Below are 6,876 nucleotides of genomic sequence, written 5' to 3'. Positions count from 1 at the left end.
AAGTCCCTGAAACACAGAACATGGTAAGCATTAAATAAATGTTAACTCATTATTATCCAGTAGATAGAGCTGTTGCCTCCATGAGACATCTGAGGTTCAGAGAGGGTGAATGACCAGCCCAAAGTCACACAGCTTATACAAGAAGCTGGAGGCAGAGCTAGGTCCATGTGAAGACAGAGACCAGATTCAATAATAATAATATTTAGTGTTTACTCCATGCCAGGCGCTGTCCTGAGCCCTTTGCTTGTATTGTTTCATAACAGCTCTACCGCAACCCTAGGTAGATACTATTATCCCCATTTCGCAGATGAGGAGACTGAGACCCAGAGAAGACAGGTCCCTTGCCCAAGTTCACACAGATGGAGGCAACATCATGAAACCTTTACTTTTCGACCCCCATGTCGCTGCTGTGACCTGCACAGGGGATCTGAATGTTGCACAGAGAGAAGGCACGGAGGGGAGGAGAGGGTCTAGAGGAGCTGAGGGTGTCGGGGTCCCGCACTCAGTTCAAACCCAGAAGGCATTGCCTCGTGCCAGCTGACCAGTTCCAGGCCCCCTCCTGCTTCCACTCTGTGTGCACACGTGTGGGTGCATGTGCGTGCACACGTGCAGAACATGACAGGTGCTTTCCTTTCCTTTCCCCGGCAGGTTTGCGACGGGCCAACTCCGTGCAGGCCTCCAGACCCGCTCCCGCCTCCGTGCAGAGCCCAGCGCCGCCTCAGCCTGGGCAGCCAGGTACCTGCCGCCTGCCCGCCCAGACTGTCCCTCAGCTGGGACCCCGGTGCCTCCCGTCCTTGCTTGCAGAGCCCGCCGGGCTTTCTGCAAAGCCACAGCCACCACCAAACCCTCAGCTCCACGAAGCCCCTGAGAATGAGTAATCCTCCGGGTGGGGAAGCCGGGCACGAGTGAGACGCGAGTCCCAGACCCGCGTTGACAGGGCTTCTTCGTTCCCCACTGCCCCGCCTCAGGCACTGTCACTCCCTTTCACAGTCCTTACTTCATGCACCTGCCGCCTGCTCTCTTCTTCACATCTTTCTTCAAATTGATTCACTTGAAAAATGCAACCGAGAGAACTTGCTATCACAGACTCTGTCAAGGAAGTGCTGGGGACAGATGCTCCCAGAACAGCAGTGTGAGAGTCAGGAAGAAATGGTGACCAAAGAGATGGTAATATGGGAAAATCTATACAAATATGGATTGCATAAGACAATAGAAATAATGCCTAATCGGTGCAGTTAACATTGTGTTATTTTAAGAGAAACCTTATATATATATATAATAATGGCATAAATGAGAAACTGGTATTCCATGCCCAAAAGACACCCAGCAGTTTGCTAGGGCTATCCTAACAAAATACCACACACCGAGTGGCCTAAAAGTACAGATATTTATAGTCGCACAGTTCTGAAGGCCAAAAGTCTGAAATCAAGGTGCTGGCGGGGGTCGCTCCTCCTGAAGGCTGTCAGGGAGAATCCGCTCCGTGCCTCTCTCCTAGCTTCTGGTGTTCCACACCTTCTTGGCCGGTTGGTGGCATTTTCCCTGTGCCTTCACATCATCTTCCTTCTATGTACATCTCTGTGTCCAAATTTCTCCTTTTTTGTAAGGACATAGTCATATGACCTCATCTTTACTTGAACATCTGCAAACACCCTCTTTCCAAACAAGGCCACATTCACAGGGACTGGGGGGTTAGAACTTCAGCATCCTTTGGGGAATACAATTCAACCCATTGCAGGGGGTAATTATAAAAAATTAATGCAATGAAAATAAAGCCGTGCAGTGAGATTCTCAGTATGCTGGCCTGTTGAAGGTTCTGAGCCCGAGGCCTGTTCTTTTCTGCTCAAAGGGGAAATTCACAAAAGTTAGAGAGGTGTTAGAGACGAAGTAACACCTAAATGAGACATTTCCATGATGGAGTCGGTATTGACAGGCAGTGGAAACTGCAATGACTTTCTTGCTGTGTGGTTGAATGTTATTCCAGGCCCCCTCCCTGTGGCTCTCCCCTGCATCCCATGCTTTGGGAAATGTAGTTGTAAGGAATCCACTGGACCAGGAATGACCTCATAGCGATGGTGGGCTCAAGGCATAAACCTGCCTGTCACTTCACAAACAATTCTTACTCCATTCGTTCATCAACTTCTTAACAACTGGTGAAATGCAAAGAACAGGTATAGCAATCCCCATTTCACGGAGGAGGAAGCTGAGGCCCAGGAAGGAAGCACTGGGGCTTGAACCCAGGTCTTTCTGACCTCAGAGTCCCCCAGTGGGACCATTCCTGCATCCCTGGGTACCTGCTGCCCCCAGGCCTGTGTCCACACTCCTGAAATGAGGGCGGGGCGGGAGACAGGGAAGAACACCCAAATGATGCCACCTTCCCTGCTCTGTCCCTTTCTCTTTCCCCATTCAGGGCCTCCCGGAGGCAGCAAACCCAGCCCTGGGCCCGCAGGACGCTTTCCAGATCAGAGACCAGGCAAGTGTTCCTTTCTTCCCATACCTGTCCAGTGGGCACCCCTCTTCCTGTGGGAGAGCAGGAGCTGCTAGATCTTTGTCCCCCTCCCTGCACCCAGAGACTCATCTGATGAGCTCTAAGGGGCCTCCCTAATTCCAAAATTCTAGATAGTCCTCACTAAGATTAGATAGCTAGAAAAGGACAGCACATACAGTGGTTAAGAGCACAGACTGCCTGGATTCAAATCTGGGCTCCTTTACTTCGCAGCTGTCAAGTCGCTTAACTTCCCTGAGCCCCTGTTTCCTTATCTCTAAAATGGGAACAACCTCACAGAATTGATGGGAGGATTAAACAAACTAAGGCATATAAAACCTTAGCACATGACCTGGAATGGATTAAGATCCTGCTAAGTGACAGTGCTTCTTTCCTATGATGTATATGCATCGTCATCGGTTACTAGAGCTATGGCTCCTTCATTGCTTTCTAGCTCACCAGGTACTGTTTTAAGTGCTGTACATGGAGCAGATAATTTTTAAAATAATAGCTACCAGTTTTAAGCACCCTCAGGTATTATAATTCCCATTTTACATGTGAGGAAACTGAGGTTCAGAGACATTAAGTAACTTGCCCCAGGTCGCACAGCAGAGATCAAACCCGGGCCGTCTGGCTGCAGAGCCCACACCACTGATCAGTACCCCATGAGGTCTGTTTTGCCTGCATCTGAATCAGCTCCTGGGAATTGTTATAAGACACGGACTCCGAGGCCCATGGCACTGCCTACTGAGTCTGGATGGGGCCCGAGAACCTGCATTTTTGCAAGCTTCCCTAGGTGGTTTTGACAACGGCAACATTCAGAGGACCAGTGAATGACGTGATGCATGATGCACCCCACCCCCTCCCCCATCAACTGGATGTGCTGATCCTCCGTGGCTGGGCTGGGGTGGTACAAGGCTTGCCGAGCATGTGGTATACAGTAGGTGCTCATCACTAATGCAGTGCTGCAGCAGTGCTGTGGTCATGACACAGAGACTCAGCGGCCTCTTCCCTGCCCTCGCCCCATCTCCCCTGCAGAGGTGGCCCCCGGCGACTCTGGCTATGCTGGGGCCACGGCCCCGCCGCGGGAGGAGAGAACGGGGGGAGTTGGGGGCTACCCAGCAGCTGGAGCCAGGGAGGACCGAGCGGGCCCCCCTCCGGGCCCATATTCCCAAGCGTCTGCTGCTGCCCCCCAGCCTGCCGCGGCCCCTGCCCGCCAGCCCCCACCCCTGGAGGAGGAGGAGGAAGAAGCCAACAGCTACGATTCGGATGAAGCAAGTAGGTGGCCCTTACAGGAGGGGTGTCTGGGGAGAGTCACTTCGGGGTGTCGTTCCCGGGGAGAGAGGAACAGCCCCTCAATGTGCCAAGCCTAATAAACATATTAACCAAGTTATAAAGATACAGATTTGTGTTACTAAATTCACAAATCATCAGCTTTCTAAAGAATAGGTGCTACGTATATTTTTGTGATAAATATGTAACATCAAAGTTACCATTTAAATCATTTTAAAGAGTACGGTTTGACTACATTTGCGATGTTCAGATGTTCAGTACAGTGGCTCCTCAACAAGTCAGACAGAAGTATCATATGACCCAGCATTTCATATATATATATACATATATGTATTTTAATAGCCTCCAAAACTCTTTAATGTGTATCTTCTAAAAGTAATTTCTTAACCATAATTTAAACATTTAAAAATTCCTAGACATTTCCTCCTGCATCCATCCCTTCAATGACTTGTAAAGTGCCTGTTCTGGGCCTCGCCCACTCAGACCCAAAGTCCTAGGGACACACACACACGCACACACCAGTGTGTGTACTTATCTTGGGTATGTCTGAGCAGCGGGGGAGAGCTGGGGTGGCCTTTGTGAGCTGGAGGGAGACGTGGACGGACAAATGTCTGGATCTAAGATGTGTTGTGGGGTTGGGGGCGTTCTAAGAGCTCCTGGTCAGGTGGACAGACAGGACGCACACAGAAGAAGTGGACCTACAGTCATAATCAGTGGCCTGGCTTTGGCCCATCGTGTCACCTCTCCTTGATGTAAAATGGGAAGTGAATACTGCCTCCCACACAGAGCTGCGGGGAGGGTAAACTGAGGTACCTCCTGGGAAAATGCTTCGTAAACTGGCAATCATTATTATTGTGTAGTGCTAAACACACAAGAGGAATTATGATGATGTAGTATGCGCATCAGAAGTCCTAAATGTCAACACCTGCGGAGCACTACCTTTGTGCTCGGCACTTATTACTAAGTGTGTTGTGTGCACGTGCTCCTTTATTTAGTCTTCCCACTGGGCCTGGGAATAGGTGCTTCTACTAATCCCATTTCACAGATAGGGAGACCGAGGCTCTGAGAGCTTCAGGGGCCTGGCCAAGCTCACACTGCCAGTGAGTGGAGGGGCTGACGGTCACTCACAGATGACCAGGATGAAATATCAGCTGTGCTCTCCCACGGGTCCTGGGTCTGCTGTCTTGGGAAAGGAGAGTGGGGAGTCCACACCACCTTGTGAGCCACGGGCTGCTTCTGCTCTGGAAATGTGCCGTACCTAATGGGGGGGGAAAAAAAGGCCAAAATGGCTGATCTAAGGGAACTAACATTCTAGTGGAGAGAAATAATTAACATACCAAAGAGTTTGTTTCAAATGGAGATAGCACACCAAGAAGGAAATAAAAAAGGGCAATGACCATGAGGGTGGGTGCTTTAGATGGAGTGATCAGGGAGGGAGGAGGTGACATTTAAACCAAGACGTGGATAATGAGAAGACACCAGCCACGTGAGGATCTAGAGGGAGAGTATTCCAGGCGGAGGCAACAGCAAATGCTCAGACTCATTTCTTCCTTTAGCGAGTCAGTGAGCCCCAACTGTGTGCCCTGTACTGTGCCCAGTGGGGACACAGCAGTGAACGAGACAGTCACAGCCCTTGCCCTCGGGGGGCTCTCAATCTAGCAGGATGGGAAGTCATTAACTAGGCAATTGCACACATGATTAAGTGATCACAGGTGTGCCGAGGGCTCCGAGGTAGAGGAGGGTCTACCAGGATGGGGTGTCCAGAGCAGGGACCGACTCTTCCCCTCTGTAGGCTCAATGCCTCGACCAGACTGGGCACATAGTAAATGCTCAGGAAGTGTTTGTTGAATGACTGAACGAATGTTCTCTTTGTTCCTGCCTCTGTCCCCTACAGCCACCCTGGGTGCCCTGGAGTTCAGCCTTCTCTACGACCAGGACAACAGCTCCCTGCACTGCACCATGATAAAAGCCAAGGTAAGTGAGAGGCCAAGCTGGGGACCACTTAGGATGCTCTGGCTTGTCTAGAGGACTTGGGGTTGGCATGGGTGACCGGGCCTGTCTATCTGTGACAGTGACAGTGATGAGAAAGGGGCAGGAATTAGCCATGGGCGCTTTTTTTGGAGGACTTCCTTCAGGGGTGGTCCCAGGGGGGTTTCACGGAGCTGTAGCTGCCTCCCGGGAGTGGAGGCAGCCAGGAGTCAAGGGCAGAGCTGAAATCAGCCCGGCCCCTTCCACAGCCCCTGGAAGGGACCGAAGCAGAGGGGCTCCCTGGTGGCATTGACTTGACAGCTGACAGGCCCACCCAGTGGTTCCTTCTGCTTCTGTGACTATCAGGCTGGAGCAGTGGCTGGGGGGGTGGGAGGGGGGTTGGGGGGAAACCCATTGTTGCAGATCCTACGACATCTCCCTGCTGCGGGCTCCAGGGGGAGCGCGCCAACTCAACTCAACTCCGGACCCCGAGGAGAGCTGGATGATACCAGTGTGCATCCCGGGAAGTAACTGACTGGCGTTTCCCCCCGCTGCACACCTGGTCCATGTGGAAGCAGAAGCAAGGCTCAGGAAGCAGACTTGCTGGGTTCAAACACTAGCTCCATTGCTCCCCAGATGTGTGACTTGGGGAAAGTTACTCAACCTCTCTGAGCCCCAGTGTGCCATTTGTAAATCCGGGATAATAATGTGCGTCTCCCATAAGCATGACTGAGTATTAAGTGTAAGGTGGCCACATGTTCCTGTTGGCCCAGGACAGCCCCTAGTCATGCCTGTGACCTTGCTGGAATAATTAAAAGCTCCCCCTTTCACGCACAAAATGTCCCAGTTTGGATGATAAACGAGGCTAATGCTTAGCACAACTCCCGGATCAACACGCCCAGGGCACGTCTTCAGCAGGTTTTGCTGAGCACCTGTTTTTATCAGTCACTGTAGCGAGCACTTACATTCCCCAAGAGCACAATGAGGTAAGCACGTTCATTAGCTCCAGTCATCTTCCTGGGAACCTCGGAGGTAGGGAGCATTATTAGCCCCGTTGTACAACTGGGGAAACTGAGTCTCAGGAAGGTTAAAGCCTGAGGTCACACAGCTGGTAGGGAGAGAGCTGGATTTGC

The 6,876-nt window shown here is 51.4% G+C and overlaps 1 long non-coding RNA gene across 1 annotated transcript; it reads left to right on the top strand.

The window, feature by feature from the left end:
* Positions 1-618: 618 nt before the first annotated feature.
* On the top strand, positions 619-5,751 carry LOC145719896 (uncharacterized). Its single transcript, XR_014142668.1, has 4 exons — positions 619-735; positions 2,408-2,470; positions 3,521-3,760; positions 5,670-5,751. It is a non-coding gene; the product is annotated as an uncharacterized LOC145719896 (long non-coding RNA).
* The last annotated feature ends 1,125 nt before the right edge of the window (positions 5,752-6,876 follow it).

The sequence above is a fragment of the Leptonychotes weddellii genome, unplaced genomic scaffold, assembly GCF_054177405.1.
Source record: "Leptonychotes weddellii isolate Sample4059 unplaced genomic scaffold, ASM5417740v2 HiC_scaffold_8086, whole genome shotgun sequence".
Lineage (NCBI taxonomy): Eukaryota > Metazoa > Chordata > Mammalia > Carnivora > Phocidae > Leptonychotes > Leptonychotes weddellii.
This window is presented reverse-complemented; position numbering and strand designations above follow the sequence as displayed.